The sequence below is a fragment of the Oncorhynchus masou genome, unplaced genomic scaffold, assembly GCF_036934945.1.
Source record: "Oncorhynchus masou masou isolate Uvic2021 unplaced genomic scaffold, UVic_Omas_1.1 unplaced_scaffold_1302, whole genome shotgun sequence".
Lineage (NCBI taxonomy): Eukaryota > Metazoa > Chordata > Actinopteri > Salmoniformes > Salmonidae > Oncorhynchus > Oncorhynchus masou.
Genome location: NW_027002875.1, coordinates 110001 through 130000, shown reverse-complemented (window position 1 = coordinate 130000; position 20000 = coordinate 110001). Strand labels below are relative to the sequence as shown.

Below are 20000 nucleotides of genomic sequence, written 5' to 3'. Positions count from 1 at the left end.
GGGTGCTTGGTTATGGGTGCTAGGTGATGGGTGCTGGTTATGGGTTATTGGTGCTAGGTTATGGGTTATTGGTGCTGGGTTATGGGTTATTGGTGCTGGGTTATGGGTTATGGGTTATTGGTGCTGGGTTATGGGTTATTGGTGCTGGGTTATGGGTTATTGGTGCTGGGTTATGGGTTATTGGTGCTGGGTTATTGGTGCTGGGTTATTGGTGCTGGGTGATGGGTGCTGGGTTATGGGTGCTGGGTTATTGGAGCTGGGTGATGGGTTATTGGTGCTGGGTTATGGGTGCTGGGTGACGGGTGCTGGGTTATGGGTGCTGGGTTATGGGTGCTGGGTTATGGGTGCTGGGTTATGGGTGCTGGGTTATTGGTGCTAGGTGATGGGTGCTGGGTTATGGGTGCTGGGTTATTGCTGCTGGGTTATGGGTGCTGGGTGATGGGTGCAGAGTAATGGGTGCTGGGTTATGGGTGATGGGTGCTGGGTTGTGTGTGATGGGTGCTGGGTTATGGGTTATTGGTGCTGGGTTATTGGTGCTAGGTGATGGGTGCTGGGTTATGGGTGCTGGGTTATGGGTGCTGGTTATTGCTGCTGGTTATGGTGCTGGTTGATGGGTGCAGAGTTATGGGTGCTGGGTTATGGGTGCTGGGTTATGGGTGCTGGGTGATGGGTGCTGGGTTATGGGTGCTGGGTTATGGGTGCTGGGTTGTGGGTGCTGGGTTATGGGTTATTGGTGCTGGAATATGGGTGCTGGGTTATTGGTGCTGGGTTATGGGTTATTGGTGCTGGGTTATGGGTGCTGGGTTATGGGTGCTTGGTTATGGGTGCTAGGTGATGGGTGCTGGGTTATGGGTTATTGGTGCTAGGTTATGGGTTATTGGTGCTGGGTTATGGGTTATTGGTGCTGGGTTATGGGTTATGGGTTATTGGTGCTGGGTTATGGGTTATTGGTGCTGGGTTATGGGTTATTGGTGCTGGGTTATGGTTATTGGTGCTGGGTTATTGGTGCTGGGTTATGCTGGGTGATGGGTGCTGGGTAATGGGTGCTGGGTTATTGGAGCTGGGTGATGGGTTATTGGTGCTGGGTTATGGGTGCTGGGTGATGGGTGCTGGGTTATGGGTGCTGGGTTATGGGTGCTGGGTTATGGGTGCTGGGTTATTGGTGCTAGGTGATGGGTGCTGGGTTATGGGTGCTGGGTTATTGCTGCTGGGTTATGGGTGCTGGGTGATGGGTGCAGAGTAATGGGTGCTGGGTTATGGGTGCTGGGTGATGGGTGCTGGGTTATGGGTGATGGGTGCTGGGTTATGGGTTATTGGTGCTGGGTGCTGGGTAATGGGTGCTGGGTAATGGGTTATTAGTGCTGGGTTATGGGTGCTGAGTAATGGGTGCTGGGTTATTGGTGCTGGGTTATGGGTGCTGGGTTATGGGTGCTGGGTTATGGGTGCTGGGTTATTGGTGCTGGGTTATGGGTGCAGGTTATGGGTGCTGGGTTATTAGTGCTGGGTTATGGGTGCTGGGTTATGGGTGCTGGGTTATTGGTGCTGGGTTGTGGGTGCTGGGTTATGGGTGCTGGGTTATTGGTGCTGGGTTATGGGTGCTGGGTTATGGGTGCTGGGTTATTAGTGCTGGGTTATGGGTGCTGGGTAATGGGTGCAGAGTAATGGTTGCTGGGTTATGGGTGCTGGGTGATGGGTGCTGGGTTATGTGTGATGGGTGCTGGGTTATGGGTTATTGGTGCTGGGTGCTGGGTAATGGGTGCTGGGTAATGGGGTATTAGTGCTGGGTTATGGGTGCTGAGTAATGGGTGCTGGGTTATTGGTGCTGGGTTATGGGTGCTGGGTTATTGGTGCTGGGTTATTGGTGCTGGGTTATTGGTGCTGGGTTATGGGTGCTGGATTATGGGTGCTGGGTTATGGGTGCTGGGTTATGGGTGCTGGGTGCTGGGTTATTGGTGCTGGGTTATGGGTGCTGGGTTATGGGTGCTGGGTTATTGGTGCTGGGTTATTAGTTCTGGGTTATTAGTGCTGCGTTATGGGTGCTGGGTAATGTGTGCTGGGTTATTGGTGCTGGGTTATGGGTGCTGGGTTATGGGTGCTGGGTTATGGGTGCTGGGTTATGGGTGCTGGGTTATGGGTGATGGGTTATGGGTGATGGGTTACGGGTGCTGGGTTATGGGTGCTGGGTTATGGGTGCTGGGTTACATTTACTCTCACGGGTGGCCAATAAGATCTAGCTGAAAGCCACGCCCTAATAAGCCATTCATCCTGAAAACAACCTAAGGAGTACATTAAAAAAGACCCATGGAAGTTAATATAACCAGCTGATTGGTCGACCCAGCATGAAAGTTAATATACCCAGCTGATAGGTCGACCCAGCATGAAAGTTAATATACCCAGGTGATTGGTCAACCCAGCATGAAAGTTAATATACCCAGCTGATTGGTCGACCCAGCATGAAAGTTAATATACCCAGCTGATAGGTTGACCCAGCATGAAAGTTAATATACCCAGGTGATTGGTCGACCCAGCATGAAAGTTAATATACCCAGCTGATTGGTCGACCCAGCATGAAAGTTAATATACCCAGCTGATTGGTCGACCCAGCATGAAAGTTAATATACCCAGCTGATTGGTCGACCCAGCATGAAAGTTAATATACCCAGCTCATGGTTAATTGGGTAATCCCAACAACCTATCTTGTTTAGTTATTCACACAGCCTTACTGGCTGGGTCAAAATAACCCAGGGTGTGTTCTGTCCAGTATTGACCCCGTGTTGGGTTACTAAATAACCCAGCATGTGTTCTGTCCAATATTGACCCAGTGTTGGGTTACTAAATAACCCAGGGTGTGTTCTGTCCAGTATTGACCCAGTGTTGGGTTACTAAATAACCCAGGGTGTGTTCAGTCCAGTATTGACCCAGTGTTGGGTTACTAAATAACCCAGGGTGTGTTCTGTCCAGTATTGACCCAGTGTTGGGTTACTAAATAACCCAGGGTGTGTTCTGTCCAGTATTGACCCAGTGTTGGGTTACTAAATAACCCAGGGTGTGTTCTGTCCAGTATTGACCCAGTGTTGGGTCACTAAATAACCCTGGGTGTGTTCTGTCCAGTATTGACCCAGTGTTGAGTTACTAAATAACCCAGGGTGTGTTCTGTCCAGTATTGACCCAGTGTTGGGTTACTAAATAACCCTGGGTGTGTTCTGTCCAGTATTGACCCAGTGTTGAGTTACTAAATAACCCAGGGTGTGTTCTGTCCAGTATTGACCCAGTGTTGGGTTACTAAATAACCCTGGGTGTGTTCTGTCCAGTATTGACCCAGTGTTGAGTTACTAAATAACCCAGGGTGTGTTCTGTCCAGTATTGACCCAGTGTTGAGTTACTAAATAACCCTGGGTGTGTTCTGTCCAGTATTGACCCAGTGTTGGGTTACTAAATAACCCAGGGTGTGTTCTGTCCAGTATTGACCCAGTGTTGGGTCACTAAATAACCCTGGGTGTGTTCTGTCCAGTATTGGCCCAGTGTTGAGTTACTAAATAACCCAGGGTGTGTTCTGTCCAGTATTGACCCAGTGTTGGGTCACTAAATAACCCTGGGTGTGTTCTGTCCAGTATTGACCCAGTGTTGGGTTACTAACTAACCCAAATTGGGTTGTTTTAATCCAGCATTTTAGATTGTGGATGAATCAGCTTTAGAAACCTAAGTATAAAGTCATTTTTAATAGGAAACAGGAAGTTCTACTAGAAGTCCACTTCCTTCTTCTCTGTCACTCATCCCTCTTCTTCTTCTTCCTTTCCAGGGCTCCAGTAGTGGTTGAGGAGGTGGTCTGTCTGCACACAGTATCCCACCCCCAGCATGGATGATCCTCCTGGGCCACAACCATCATACTCCTCCTCCCATCTCACTGGCTCCTCCTCCCATCTCACTGGCTCCTCCTCCCATCTCACTGGCACCACCACCACCACCTCTCCTTCTCTCCACCACCACCACCTCTCCTTCTCCTCCACCACCAAGTCTCTGAGGCTGAGCAAACCTAGCCGGGCCTCCACCACCCCACCATTACCCCACCCCACCACCCAGACCCAACCACCCAGACCCAACCACCCTGCCACCACAGTGGGTCCCTCAGACCAGCCACCCCACCATCACCCCACCACCCAGACCCAACCACCCTGCCATCACAGTGGGTCCTCAGACCTAGCCAGCCCACCATCACCCCACCACCCAGACCCAACCACCCTGCCACCACAGTGGGTCCTCAGACCTAGCCACCACCCCACCCCCACCACCCAGACCCAACCACCCCTGCCACCACAGTGGGTCCTCAGACCTAGCCACCCCACCATCACCCCACCACCCAGACCCAACCACCCTGCCTCCAGTGGGTCCTCAGACCTAGCCACCCCACCATCACCCCACCACCCAGACCCAACCACCCTGCCACCACAGTGGGTCCTCAGACCTAGCCACCCCACCATCACCCCCACCACCCAGACCCAACCACCCTGCCTCCACAGTGGGTCCTCAGACCTAGCCACCCCACCATCACCCCACCACCCAGACCCAACCACCCTGCCTCCACAGTGGGTCCTCAGGACCTAGCCAGCCCACCATCACCCCACCACCCAGGCCCAACCACCCTGCCACCACAGTGGGTCCTCAGACCTAGCCAGCCCACCATCACCCCACCACCCAGACCCAACCACCCTGCCTCCACAGTGGGTCCTCAGACCTAGCCAGCCCACCATCACCCACCTGTCTGTCACCATGACACACATGGACCACGAATACACCCTGTTGGGTTCCTCGATGGAGGACTACAGGAAGAGACCTCTGAAACCACAGGTGGACGACAGCCCCATGAGCCTGTTTGCCGTGCTGGAGCTGAAACGGGACCCTCTCCATCTCCACGGACCCTGGCCCTGGTGCACCCTGGGATGTGGTGCGAGCACCCTGACCTGCTTCAGAAAGGTTAAACTGCACGGCTTCCTGTTCGGCCTCGCCGTCATGTTCCTCATCATGGCTTCCTATATCCTCACTGGGGACAAGAAGGGCCTCCTCTTGACCCCTATCCCCATATCACCTCCTCTACGGTGCCGAACTCGGGGGTCCACTGGGCCCCTACCCTTTAATGTGTCTTCTGCCAAGGACTACGCTACCGTTAAGCTGGTGGTGAAGAACCTAGCGATCCAAGGTGGAGTTCAGTACTACCAGACAGCTGCCGGAACGCGAGGCGCTAATACACAGTGAGCCACATGTAAGTACTGCACTGGAGTGTGTGTTTGTGTGTGTGTCTGTGTCTCTCTGTGTGTGTGTCTCTCTGTGTCTCTCTGTGTGTGTCTGTGCCTCTGTGTGTGTGTCTGTGCCTCTGTGCCTCTCTGTGTGTGTGTCTTTCTGTGTCTCTGTGTGTGTGTGTCTGATCTTGCATCATATTGATCTGTATCTTAATTAAAAGTCTCAACAAAATAGGAATTGTCGTAGAGATTGTTTGGAAAGGTAAATTCTATTTACATTCACACCAGGTTCAATGATAAATAACTTTCAGAACATTCCTATATTCTAGTGTTTCCACTCCGTTGGCCGAAATAACAATTGGCAACACATCCTTCAGAATCCAAAGAAATAACGGCCTAAAACGACGTGAGATAATTCCAACGGACGTCAGGCAGGAACAGGAAGGGCTGAACTCTGATGTAACACAGGCACTAATAAGTGGGAGGAGGGGTTTGCTCGTTTGTTCTCCGTAAGGACAATGTGGCGTATCTTGGGGAATAATCGTATAAAGACACATGTTCCTGAAAACTAAACAGGAAAACACCTTGTCAAAACACTATTTGGGTGTCAGACACTTGACCTGCAGAATGGTATAATTATATAGTCAACTAATGATCAACCTGACAACCAGACAGATAATGACTTGGTGAGAAGATGGAGACTAATGATCAACCTGACAATCAGACAGATAATGACTTGGTGGAGAATATGGAGACTAATGAATCAACCTGACAATCAGACAGATAATGACTTGGTGTAGAAGATGGAGACGAATGATCAACCTGACAATCAGACAGATAATGACTTGGGGAGAAGATGGAGACTAATGATCAACCTGACAATCAGACAGATAATGACTTGGTGTAGAAGATGGAGACTAATGATCAACCTGACAATCAGACAGATAATGACTTGGTGTAGAAGATGGAGACTAATGATCAACCTGACAATCAGACAGATAATGACTTGGGGTGAGTCTAATGATCAACCTGACAACCAGACAGATAATGACTTGGTGTAGAAGATGGAGACTAATGATCAACCTGACAACCAGACAGATAATGACTTGGTGTAGAAGATGGAGTCTAATGATCAACCTGACAACCAGACAGATAATGACTTGGTGTAGAAGATGGAGACAATGATCAACCTGACAACCAGACAGATAATGACTCTGTGTAGAAGATGGAGACTAATGATCAACCTGACAACCAGACAGATAATGACTTGGTGTAGAAGATGGAGACTAATGATCAACCTGACAACCAGACAGATAATAGCTTGGTGTAGAAGATGGAGTCTAATGATCAACCTGACAATCAGACAGATAATAGCTTGTGTAGAAGATGGAGTCTAATGAGCAACCTGACAACCAGACAGATCATTTATTTTATAGAAACAGCTATTAATATAGGTCTTTTTCAGTTTTGATTTGGTGAAGAAATGATTGAGTTCACTAAGCAATTCTAAATATCTGGGTCCTTTACTTTTCTATACGCTAAACATCTGCCCCCTCCTCCCGGGCAGACTCAGCAAGTAGAGCTCTCGGGGGAGTTATAGGACAAACCAAACCACTCAAAGATATTGGTTTTGCTACGTATTCCAAACGGTATCAGACATGCGTGTGTCCTCTTCTGGACTATTCAGCAGGAGTGTGAGGTGCTAAGAGGAACATGTCCATAACAGAGCAGTACGTTACTGTTTATACGCCCACAGGTTTGCACCAACAGTGTTTTGCACCTATTACTTGTAATAACTGGGGAGGACCCTGTGAGGGGAGATGGAAGGCGTGTATGGTGAGACAGGTGTGTGCCTTTCCAAATCCTGTCCAGTCAAATTGAATTTACTACAGGTGACTCCAATCAAGTTGTAGAAACATCTCAAGATGATCAATGGAAACAGGATGCACCTGAGCTCAATTTAGAGTCTCATAACAAAGGGTCTGAATACTTAAATAAATAAATAAGCTTTTTCTGCTTTTGTTTTTTTGCAAATTTACAAGAATTTCTAAAAACCTGTTTTTGCTTTGTCATTATAGGTTATTGTGTGTAGATTGCTGAGCATTTTTATTTCATTTAAACCGTTTTAGAATGAGGCTGTAACGTAACAAAATGTGGATAAAGGAAGGGGTTTGAATACTTTCTTGAATGCACTCTATATAGTGCACTACTTTGGGCCCTTAGGGACCTCTGGTCAAAACCAGTGAACTATGAAGGGTATAGGTTGCCATTTGGGACGCGTCAAGCCTCACTTCACTGATTGGCTCTACCACTTCCTATTCCTGGCCCAGCCGTCTCACCTCAACGCCTGATTAAATTAAATCCTTAATGCTCTATAGATAATGGCTGGTGCCAAGGCTGTTGGCATCCAGGGCCGGCCCTAGCCTTTTGGGGGCCCTACACACAACATTTGGCTGGGTTGCCTACCCACTTCGCAAAGAAACATGTATGTTTCCTGTCATTCTACACATTTGACCTCCCTCTCCCTCTCTCTCTCAACCTCTCCCTCTCCCTCAACCTCTCCCTCTCCCTCTCTCTCTCCTCTCTCTCTCTCCCTCTCCCTCTCCCTCTCCCTCTCTCTCTCCCTCTCCCTCTCCCTCTCTCTCTCTCTCTCCCTCTCTCTCTCACCCTCTCTCTCTCTCCTCTCCCTCTCCCTCTCCCTCTCTCCCACCTCTCTCACCCTCTCTCACCCTCAACCTCTCTCTCCCTCAATTCAATTCTCTCTCTCAAACTCTCTCTCTCTCCCCACTCTCTCTCTCACCCTCTCCCTCTCCTCTCTCTCTCTCTCTCTCTCTCCCCTCTCTCTCTCTCTCCCTCTCTCTCTTTCTGTTACTCTCTGTCAATTCAATTCAAGGGGCTTTATTGGCATGAGAAACATATGTTAACATTGCCAAAGCAAGTAAGGTAGATACTCCCTCCCTCCCTCCCTCTCTCTCTCTCTCTCTCTGTCTCTCACCCTGGTCAAATAGTTAGTCACGGTGTACTGTCGATTTAGGGCCAGATAGCACTGCATTTCACTTTGTGTTCGTCTTTGTCTCTCTCTGTCTCTCTCTCTTTGTCACTCTCGGTCTCTCTCTGTCTCTCTCTCTTTGTCAATTCAATTGTCAATTCAAGTGCTTTATTGGCATGGGAAACATGTGTTAACATTGCCAAAGCAAGTAAGGTAGATAATATATAATGTGAATATATAAAGTGAAATAAACAATAAAAATTAACAGTAAACATTACACATACAGAGTTTCAAAACAATAAAGACATTACAAATGTCATATTATATATATATATATATACAGTGTTTTAACAATGTACAAATGGTAAAGGACACAAGATAAAATAAATAAGCATAAATATGGGTTGTATTTACAATGGTGTTTGTTCCTCACTGGTTGCCCTTTTCTCGTGGCAACAGGTCACAAATCTTGCCGCTCTGATGGCACACTGTGGTATTTCACCCAGTAGATATGGGAGTTTTTCAAAATTGGATTTGTTTTCGAATTCTTTGTGGATCTGTGTAATCTGAGGGAAATATGTCTCTCTAATATGGTCATACATTGGGCAGGAGGTTTTTTAATTTTTTATTTATTTATTTCACCTTTATTTAACCAGTTAGGCCAGTTGAGAACAAGTTCTCATTTGCAACTGTGACCTGGCCAAGATGAAGCATAGCAGTGTGAACAGACAACAACACAGAGTTACACATGGAGTAAACAATTAACAAGTCAATAACACAGTAGAAAAAAGAGAATCTATATACATTGTGTGCAAAACGCATGAGGAGGTAGGCGAATAGTTACAATTTTGCAGATTAACACTGGAGTGATAAATGATCAGATGGTCATGTACAGGTAGAGATATTGGTGTGCAAAAGAGCAGAAAAGTAAATAAAAACAGTATGGGGATGAGGTAGGTAAAATTGGATGGGCTATTTACCGATAGACTATGTACAGCTGCAGCGATCAGTTAGCTGCTCAGACAGCAGATGTTTGAAGATGATCAGTGAGATACACCTGCTGGAGCGCGTGCTACGGGTGGGTGTTGCCATCGTGACCAGTGAACTGAGATAAGGCAGAGCTTTACCTTGCATGGACTTGTAGATGACCTGGAGCCAGTGGGTCTGGCGATGAATATGTAGCGAGGGCTAGCCGACTAGAGCATACAGGTCGCAGTGGTGGGTGGTATAAGGTTCTTTAGTAACAAAACGGATGGCACTGTGATAAACTGCATCCAGTTTGCTGAGTAGAGTGTTGGAAGCTATTTTGTAGATGACATCGCCGAAGTCGAGGATCGGTAGGATAGTCAGTTTTACTAGGGTAAGTTTGGCGGCGTGAGTGAAGGAGGCTTTGTTGCGGAATAGAAAGCCGACTCTAGATTTGATTTTAGATTGGAGATGTTTGATATGAGTCTGGAAGGAGAGTTTACAGTCTAGCCAGACACATAGGTAGTTATAGATGTCCACATATTCTAGGTCGGAACCATCCAGGTTGGTGATGCTAGTCAGGCGTGCGGGTGCAGGCAGCGAACGGTTGAAAAGCATGCATTTGGTTTTACTAGCGTTTAAGAGCAGTTGGAGGCCACGGAAGGAGTGTTGTATGGCATTGAAGCTCGTTTGGAGGTAAGATAGCACAGTGTCCAAGGATGGGCCGGAAGTATACAGAATGGTGTCGTCTGCGTAGAGGTGATCAGGAATCGCCCCGCAGCAACATCATTGATATATACAGAGAAAAGAGTCGGCCTGAAAATTGAACCCTGTGGCACCCGCATAGAGACTGCCAGAGGACCGGACAGCATGCCCTCCGATTTGACACACTGAACTCTGTCTGCAAAGTAGTTGGTGAACCACGCAAGGCAGTCATCAGAAAAACCGAGGCTACTGAGTCTGCCGATAAGAATATGGTGATTGACAGAGTCGAAAGCCTTGGCAAGGTCGATGAAGACGGCTGCACAGTACTGTCTTTTATCGATAGCGGTTATGATATCATTTAGTACCTTGAGCGTGACTGAAGTGCACCCGTGACCGGCTCGGAAACCAGATTGCACAGCGGAGAAGGTACGGTGGGATTCGAGATGGTCCGTGACCTGTTTGTTGACTTGGCTTTCGAAGACCTTAGATAGGCAGGGCAGGATGGATATAGGTCTGTAACAGTTTGGGTCCAGGGTGTCTCCCCTTTGAAGAGGGGGATGACTGTGGCAGCTTTCCAGTCCTTGGGGATCTCAGACGATATGAAAGAGAGGTTGAACAGGCTGGTAATAGGGGTTGCGACAATGACGGCGGATAGTTTCAGAAATAGAGGGTCCAGATTGTCAAGACCAGCTTTTGTACGGGTCCAGGTTTTGCAGCTCTTTCAGAACATCTGCTAACTGGATTTGGTTAAAGGAGAACCTGGAGAGGCTTGGGCGAGTAGCTGCGGGGGGGCTGTTGGGCGAGGTTGGAGTAGCCAGGAGGAAGGCATGGCCAGCCGTTGAGAAATGCTTGTTGAAGTTTTCGATAATCATGGATTTATCGGTGGTGACCGTGTTACCGAGCCTCAGTGCAGTGGGCAGCTGGGAGGAGGTGCTCTTGTTCTCCATGGACTTCACAGTGTCCCAGAACTTTTTGGAGTTAGAGATACAGGATGCAAATTTCTGCCTGAAGAAGCTGGCCTTTGCTTTCCTGACTGACTGCGTGTATTGGTTCCTGACTTCCCTGAACAGTTGCATATTTCGGGGACTATTCGATGCTCTTGCAGTCCGCCATGTTTTTGTGCTGATCGAGGCAGTCAGGTCTGGAGTGAACCAAGGGCTATATCTGTTCTTAGTTCTGCATTTTTTGAACGGAGCATGCTTATCTAAAATGGTGAGGAAGTTACTTTTAAAGAATGACCAGGCATCCTCAACTGACGGGATGAGGTCAATGTCCTTCCAGGATACCCGGGCAGGGTCGATCAGAAAGGCCTGCTCACAGAAGTGTTTTAGGGAGCGTTTGACAGTGATGAGGGTGGTCGTTTGACTGCGGATCCGTAGCGGATGCAGGCAATGAGGCAGTGATCGCTGAGATCCTGGTTGAAGACAGCGGAGGTGTATTTGGAGGGCCAGTTGGTCAGGATGACGTCTATGAGGGTGCCCTTGTTTACAGATTTCGGGTTGTACCTGGTGGGTTCCTTGATGATTTGTGTGAGATTGAGGGCATCAAGCTGAGATTGTAGGACTGCCGAGGTGTTAAGCATATCCCAGTTTAGGTCACCTAACAGAACAAACTCTGAAGCTCGATGGGGGGCAATCAATTCACAAATGGTGTCCAGGGCACAGCTGGGAGCTGAGGGGGGTCGGTAGCAGGCGGCAACAGTGAGAGACTTATTTCTGGAGAGAGTAATTTTAAAAATTAGTAGTTTGAACTGTTTGGGCATGGACCTGGAAAGTATTACTTTCTTACTTACTTACTTTGCAGGCTATCTCTGCAGTAGACTGCAACTCCTCCCCCTTTGGCAGTTTTATCTTGATGGAAAATGTTATAGTTGGGTATGGAAATGGCCTTCCTGAGCCAGGATTCAGACACGGCAAGGACATCAGGGTTAGCAGAGTGTGCTAAAGCAGTGAGTAAAACAAACTTAGGGGGAGGCTTCTGATGTTGACATGAATAAAACCAAGGCTTTTTCGATCACAGAAGTCAACAAATGAGGGTGCCTGGGGACATGCAGGGCCTGGGTTTACCTCCACATCACCCGTGGAATAGAGGAGGAGTTGTATGAGGGTGCGGCTAAAGGCTATCAAAACAGGTCGCCTAGAGCGTTGGGGACAAAGAATAAAAGGAGCAGATTTATGGGCATGGTAGAATATATTCAGGGCATAATGCACAGACAGGGGTATGGTGGGGTGCGGGTACAGCAGAGGTAAGCCCAGGCACTGGGTGATGATGAGAGAGGTTGTATCTCTGGACATGCTGATTGTAATGGTTGAGGTCACCGCATGTGTGGGAGGTGGGACAAAGGAGGTATCAGGGGTATGGAGAGTGGAATTAGGGGTTCCATTGTAAACTAAAACAATGATAACTAACCTGAACAACAGTATACAAGGCATATTGACATTTGAGAGAGGCATACAGTAATCACAGGTGTTGAATGGGAGAGCTAGCTAAAACAGCTAAAACTAGTAGGTGAGACAACAACAGCTAATCATCTAGCACAACAACAGCAGGTAAAATGGTGTTGACTAGGCAGAGAGGGTCGGATTAACTACACACGGAGACTGAGTGCGGCTGGGGCCGACAGATAAAACATAAACAAACAGAATGGAGTACCGTGATTAATGGACAGTCCAGCATGCATCAGCTATGTAGCCAAATGATCACAGTGTCTGGGGGCAGCGGTGGATGGGAAAGGGAAGCTAGACTGGCGAGTATTATCCAGGCTACAAAAAATGAAAAATAATAGCGATTCCACATTGGGTGAGGCAGGTTACTAGAAGGTATAATCAAATTAAAAATCGAAAAGAGATTGAAAGTAAATATGGGTCCAGTGAGTGGATGGGCTGGCTGGGGATGTGGCGATTCAGACAGTTAGCAGGCCTGTGCTAACAAGCTAACAGTTAGTAGGCTGGGGCTAAACAAGCTGGCAGTTAGCAGGCCGAAATAGCAAGCAAGCAGATAGCAAGGGCTAGAAAGTTAGCCTTTGGAGGATGTCGCGATGGGGGTTATGTCTGTTTATGCCTCTTCATGCGGTGACATCGATAGACCGGTCGTGGGTCCGGATATTGTAGCCCAGGAGTAGGCTTCAGTGGTAGCACAGGAGCTCTGGCTGGGCTAGCTTCAAGCTAAGTGGATGGGAACGCTAGCCAGGAGTAGTCATCCGGGGTTGCGGTTAGCTAGTTAGCTAGTTGTGAAGATCCAGTTAAAAGTTCCGTTTGCGGTGGGAAACCGGGTTAAAAATAATAGGTAAATTATGCTCTGGTTAGAGTCGCGTTGTTCGAACTGGCGAGCTTTCTGAGCTAAAGGTTAGCTGATGACCGGTTAGCTGAAGACCGCTAGCAATGGTTTGCTGACTGATAGCTGGTAGTTAGCTGGCTAGCTTTAGTTGAGAGTTTCCGGATCCGAAGTAAATATAAATACTTTAGAAAAAAGCAGATCCGCGCTACATTGGGTGAGGCGGGTTGCTGGAGAGTATTTAGATGTTGAGGTTTAGAAAAATGTTTTAAAAATCTCTCTCTCTCTCTCTCTCTCTCTGTCTGTCTCTGTCTCTCTGTCTCTCTCTGTCTCTCTCTCTGTCTCTCTCTCTGTCTGTGTGTTTGTGTTCTGAATGACTGACAGTGAGTGATTCAGCTCCATGGTTTAACAGTCTGTTTCTCTGGTCTTTACTCTGCAGATGTTTTCCGTTATCCCCCACAAGTTTCTTCCCAACGTCAAGAACCCATGCTGGTACGAGGAGCACACTGGGAATATCAGCAGGGACCCTTACAGGACAAACCTTTTACGCCCGCTTCTCGCGCCGCTTCAGAACCGTGTTTGAGTACCTGAGGAAAGCTTTCCGAGAACACTTGTACCGCCGCGGGGGAAGTACTACCGCATCCGCTGCCTGCCTTACTTCTACATCATAGGCCAGCCGAAGTGTGGCACCACAGACCTCTACGACAGGCTGCAACTGCATCCTGAGGTCAGATTCACCACCTTCAAAGAGCCTCACTGGTGGACCAGGAAGAGGTTTGGTGAGTTTTACTGGTGGACCAGGAAGAGGTTTGGTGAGTTTTACTGGTGGACCAGGAAGAGGTTTGGTGAGTTTTACTGGTGGACCAGGAAGAGGTTTGGTGAGTTTTACTGGTGGACCAGGAAGAGGTTTGGTGAGTTTTACTGGTGGACCAGGAAGAGGTTTGGTGAGTTTTACTGGTGGACCAGGAAGAGGTTTGGTGAGTTTTACTGGTGGACCAGGAAGAGGTTTGGTGAGTTTTACTGGTGGACCAGGAATAGGTTTGGTGAGTTTTACTGGTGGACCAGGAAGAGGTTTGTGAGTTTTACTGGTGGACCAGGAAGAGGTTTGGTGAGTTTTACTGGTGGACCAGGAAGAGGTTTGGTAAGTTTTACTGGTGGACCAGGAAGAGGTTTGGTGAGTTTTACTGGTGGACCAGGAAGAGGTTTGGTGAGTTTTACTGGTGGACCAGGAAGAGGTTTGGTGAGTTTTACTGGTGGACCAGGAAGAGGTTTGGTGAGTTTTACTGGTGGACCAGGAAGAGGTTTGGTGAGTTTTACTGGTGGACCAGGAAGAGGTTTGGTGAGTTTTACTGGTGGACCAGGAAGAGGTTTGGTGAGTTTTACTGGTGGACCAGGAAGAGGTTTGGTGAGTTTTACTGGTGGACCAGGAAGAGGTTTGGTGAGTTTCACTGGTGGACCAGGAAGAGGTTTGGTGAGTTTTACTGGTGGACCAGGAAGAGGTTTGGTGAGTTTTACTGGTGGACCAGGAAGAGGTTTGGTGAGTTTTACTGGTGGACCAGGAAGAGGTTTGGTGAGTTTTACTGGTGGACCAGGAAGAGGTTTGGTGAGTTTTACTGGAGAGATAGGAGACACACACACGGTCACAAACACACACACGGTCACAAACACACACGGTCACAAACACACACGGTCACAAACACACACAGTCACAAACACACACAGTCACAAACACACACGGTCACAAACACACACGGTCACAAACACACACACACAGTAACAAACACACACACGGTCACAAACACACACGGTCACAAACACACACAGTCACAAACACACACAGTCACAAACACACACACAGTCACAAACACACACACGGTCACAAACACACACGGTCACAAACACACACGGTCACAAACACACACAGTCACAAACACACACAGTCACAAACACACACAGTCACAAACACACACGGTCACAAACACACATAGTCACAAACACACACACAGTCACAAACACACACAGTCACAAACACACACACAGTCACAAACACACACAGTCACAAACACACACAGTCACAAACACACACACAGTCACAAACACACACACGGTCACAAACACACACGGTCACAAACACACACGGTCACAAACACACACGGTCACAAACACACACAGTCACAAACACACACACAGTAACAAACACACACACGGTCACAAACACACACAGTCACAAACACACACACAGTAACAAACACACACACGGTCACAAACACACACGGTCACAAACACACACGGTCACAAACACACACAGTCACAAACACACACAGTCACAAACACACACACAGTCACAAACACACACAGTCACAAACACACACAGTCACAAACACACACAGTCACAAACACACACACAGTCACAAACACACACACGGTCACAAACACACACGGTCACAAACACACACGGTCACAAACACACACGGTCACAAACACACACGGTCACAAACACACACAGTCACAAACACACACAGTCACAAACACACACACAGTAACAAAACACACACACGGTCACAAACACACAGTCACAAACACACACAGTCACAAACACACACAGTCACAAACACACACAGTCACAAACACACACGGTCACAAACACACACAGTCACAAACACACACAGTCACAAACACACACAGTCACAAACACACACGGTCACAAACACACACACACACACGGTCACAAACACACACAGTCACAAACAGTCACAAACACACACAGTCACAAACACACACACGGTCACAAACACACACGGTCACAAACACACACAGTCACAAACACACACACACACACGGTCACAAACACACACAGTCACAAACAGTCACAAATACACACGGTCACAAACACACACAGTCACAAACACACGGTCACAAACAGTCACTAACACACACAGTCACAAACAGTCACAAACACGCACGGTCACAAACACACACACACAGTAACAAACACACACGGTCACAAACACACACAAACAGTCACAAACCCACAAAAACACAGTATTTTACAGGGTATTTTACAGGGTATTTTACATGGTGTTTTACAGGGTATTTTCCAGGGTATTTTACAGGGTATTTTACAGGGTATTTTACATGGTGTTTGACAGGGTGTTTTACAGGGTGTTTGACAGGGTGTTTTACAGGGTGTTTTACAGGGTATTTTACAGGGTGTTTTACAGGGTGTTTTACAGGGTATTTGACAGGGTATTTGACAGGGTGTTTTACAGGGTGTTTTACAAGGTGTTTTACAGGGTATTTTACAGGGTGTTTTACAGGGTATTTTACATGGTATTTTACAGGGTGTTTTACAGGGTGTTTTACAGGGTATTTTACAGGGTATTTTACAGGGTGTTTTACAGGGTATTTTACAGGGTATTTTACAGGGTGTTTTACAGGGTGCTTTACAGGGTATTTTACAGGGTGTTTTACAGGGTATTGTACATGGTGTTTGACAGGGTGTTTGACAGGGTATTTTACATGGTGTTTGACAGGGTGTTTGACAGGGTGTTTTACAGGGTGTTTTACAGGGTATTTTACAGGGTGTTTTACAGGGGTATTTTACAGGGTGTTTTACAGGGTGTTTTACAGGGTATTTTACAGGGTATTTTACAGGGTGTTTTACAGGGTGTTTTACAGGGTATTTTACTAGGTTTTTTTCAAGGTGTTTTACAGGGTGTTTTACAGGGTGTTTTACAGGGTATTTGACAGGGTATTTGACAGGGTATTTGACAGGGTGTTTTACAGGGTGTTTTACAAGGTGTTTACAGGGTATTTTACAGGGTTTTTACAGGGTGTTTTACAGGGTATTTTACAGGGTATTTTACAGGGTATTTTACATGGTGTTTTACAGGGTATTTTACAGGGTATTTTACAGGGTATTTTACATGGTGTTTGACAGGGTGTTTTACAGGGTATTTTACAGGGTATTTTACAGGGTATTTTACATGGTGTTTGACAGGGTGTTTTACAGGGTATTTTACAGGGTGTTTGACAGGGTGTTTTACAGGGTATTTTACAGGGTATTTTACAGGGTGTTTTACAGGGTGTTTTACAGGGTATTTTACTAGGTTTTTTTCAAGGTGTTTTACAGGGTGTTTTACAGGGTGTTTTACAGGGTATTTAACAGGGTATTTGACAGGGTATTTGACAGGGTGTTTTACAGGGTGTTTTACAAGGTGTTTTACAGGGTATTTTACAGGGTGTTTTACAGGGTATTTTACATGGTATTTTACAGGGTGTTTTACAGGGTGTTTTACAGGGTATTTTACAGGGTATTTTACAGGGTGTTTTACAGGGTATTTTACAGGGTATTTTACAGGGTGTTTTACAGGGTGCTTTACAGGGTATTTTACAGGGTGTTTTACAGGGTATTTTACATGGTGTTTGACAGGGTGTTTGACAGGGTGTTTTACAGGGTGTTTGACAGGGTGTTTTACAGGGTATTTTACAGGGTGTTTTACAGGGTGTTTTACAGGGTATTTTACTAGGTTTTTTTCAAGGTGTTTTACAGGGTGTTTTACAGGGTGTTTTACAGGGTATTTTACAGGGTATTTGACAGGGTATTTCACAGGGTATTTTACAGGGTGTTTTACAGGGTGTTTTACAGGGTGTTTTACAGGGTGTTTTACAAGGTGTTTTACAGGGTATTTTACAGGGTATTTTACAGGGTGTTTCACAGGGTATTTTACAGGGTGTTTTACAGGGTATTTTACAGGGTGTTTTACAGGGTATTTGACAGGGTGTTTTACAGGGTATTTGACAGGGTATTTGACAGGGTGTTTTACAGGGTATTTTACAGGGTATTTTACAGGGTATTTTACAGGGTGTTTTACAGGGTATTTGACAGGGTATTTTACTACGTTTTTTTTTTCAAGGTATGGTGCTACATACAGTAGGCCCCAGTCGTCACTACTCAGAGCTGTTTTCTTTCCTGATACAGTAGGCCCCAGTCGTCATTACTCAGAGCTGTTTTCTTTCCTGATACAGTAGGCCCCAGTCGTCATTACTCAGAGCTGTTTTCCTTCCGGGGACAGTAGGCCCCAGTCGTCATTACTCAGAGCTGTTTTCTCTCCTGATACAGTAGGCCCCAGTCGTCATTACTCAGAGCTGTTTTCTTTCCTGATACAGTAGGCCCCAGTTGTCATTACTCCAAGCTCTTCTTAATATAGTATATGTTGTAGGCCTCAGTTGTCATTACTCAGAGCTCTTCTTAAGCGTCGCTGTACAGCTATTTTCAGGTCTCTCCAGAGATGTTAGATCGGGTTCAAGTCCGGGCTCCGGCTGGGCCACTCAAGGACATTCAGAGACTTGTCCCGAAGCCACTCCTGCATTGTGTTGGCTCTGTGTTTAGGATCGTTGTCCTGTTGTAAGGTGAACCTTCACCCCAGTCTGAGGTCCTGAGTGCCCTGGAGCAGATTTTCATCAAGGATCTCTCTGTACTTTGCTCCTTTCATCTTTCCCTCGATCCTAACTAGTGTCCTTATGTAAATAAGGTATTTCTATTTTGCTTTTTATTTCTTCTAAAAAACAGTTTTGCTTTTCACTGTGGGATGTTGTGTGTAGATTAATGAGGAAAACAATTTACAATTTCTACACCGAAACATGTAGTAATCATGGCCGTATTGTGACTAGGGTGGGCATTCTATGTTTTGTGTTTCTATGTTTTTGTATTTTGTATTTCTTTGTTTTTGGCCGGGTATGGTTCTCAATCAGGGACAGCTGTCTATCGTTGTCCCACAGGGTTTTTGTGGGTAGTTGTTTTCAAGTTTTCTGTGTCTTTCTGCACCTGACTGTTTCGGCGTTTCGTTCTCTTTGATATTTTTGTTATTTCAGTTCAAAGTATGAAGCAGCACCTTGGTCTTTCCAACACGAATACCGACCGGGGCCCTGATCTCCAGGGCCCTAGCCTCCAGGGGCCCTGACCTCCAGGGGCCCTGACCTCCAGGGGCCCTGACATCCAGGGGCCCTAACCTCCAGGGGCCCTGACCTCCAGGTCATATTAACATCAGAAATATTTATTTTGTAGAATTGCAGGAAATTTGCTTTAAAACGTAAATGTTTCTTTCCACCATCAAGAGGGGGCCATTAAAATGTTTTGCTGTGAGGTGGGGGCCCCCCAAAACAAATGTGGCTTAGGGCCCCCAAACGGCTAGAGCCGACCCTGACCTTACATTGGGGATGTGGCCAAAGCCACTAAAAACTGACAGAGCAGTCCATTAGTCCTTGAAGCTCTATTGCAGTGTTCCGTGCGGGTGTGTGTGTGTTGCTCTGGATAAGAGTACCTGCTGGGGGGGGTGTATGGGTGTGTATGTGCCGTGCAGGTGTGTGTGTGTTGCTCTGGATAAGAGTACCTGCTGGGGGTGGGGTGTATGGGTGTGTATGTGCCGTGCAGGTGTGTGTGTGTTGCTCTGGATAAGAGTACCTGCTGGGGGTGGGGTGTATGGGTGTGTATGTGCCGTGCAGGTGTGTGTGTGGAGTATAAATTAACCAGCGGTTTCCTGTTGTGATGGTATTGCATCATTAGATATCCTGTCAAATGCTACAGTACAAATCCAACTCTGTGTGTGTGTGTGTGTGTGTGTGTGTGTGTGTGTGTGTGTGTGTGTGTGTGTGTGTGTGTGTGTGTGTGTGTGTGTGTGTGTGTGTGTGTGTGTGTGTGTGTGTGTGTGTGTGTGTGTGTGTGTATATCTATAGAGGTGGAAGTTATGAACACACACAGATGTAATAACCTGTTGTCCCCATCTGGGCACGTTGAGGAATGTGTTGTGTTCATCACTCTGTGTAAGACTCTG

At 47.0% G+C, this 20000-nt stretch overlaps 1 pseudogene; it reads left to right on the top strand.

The window, feature by feature from the left end:
- Positions 1-4606: 4606 nt before the first annotated feature.
- Positions 4607-20000, top strand: part of LOC135530252 (carbohydrate sulfotransferase 15-like) — a 61725-nt pseudogene continuing 46331 nt past the window's right edge.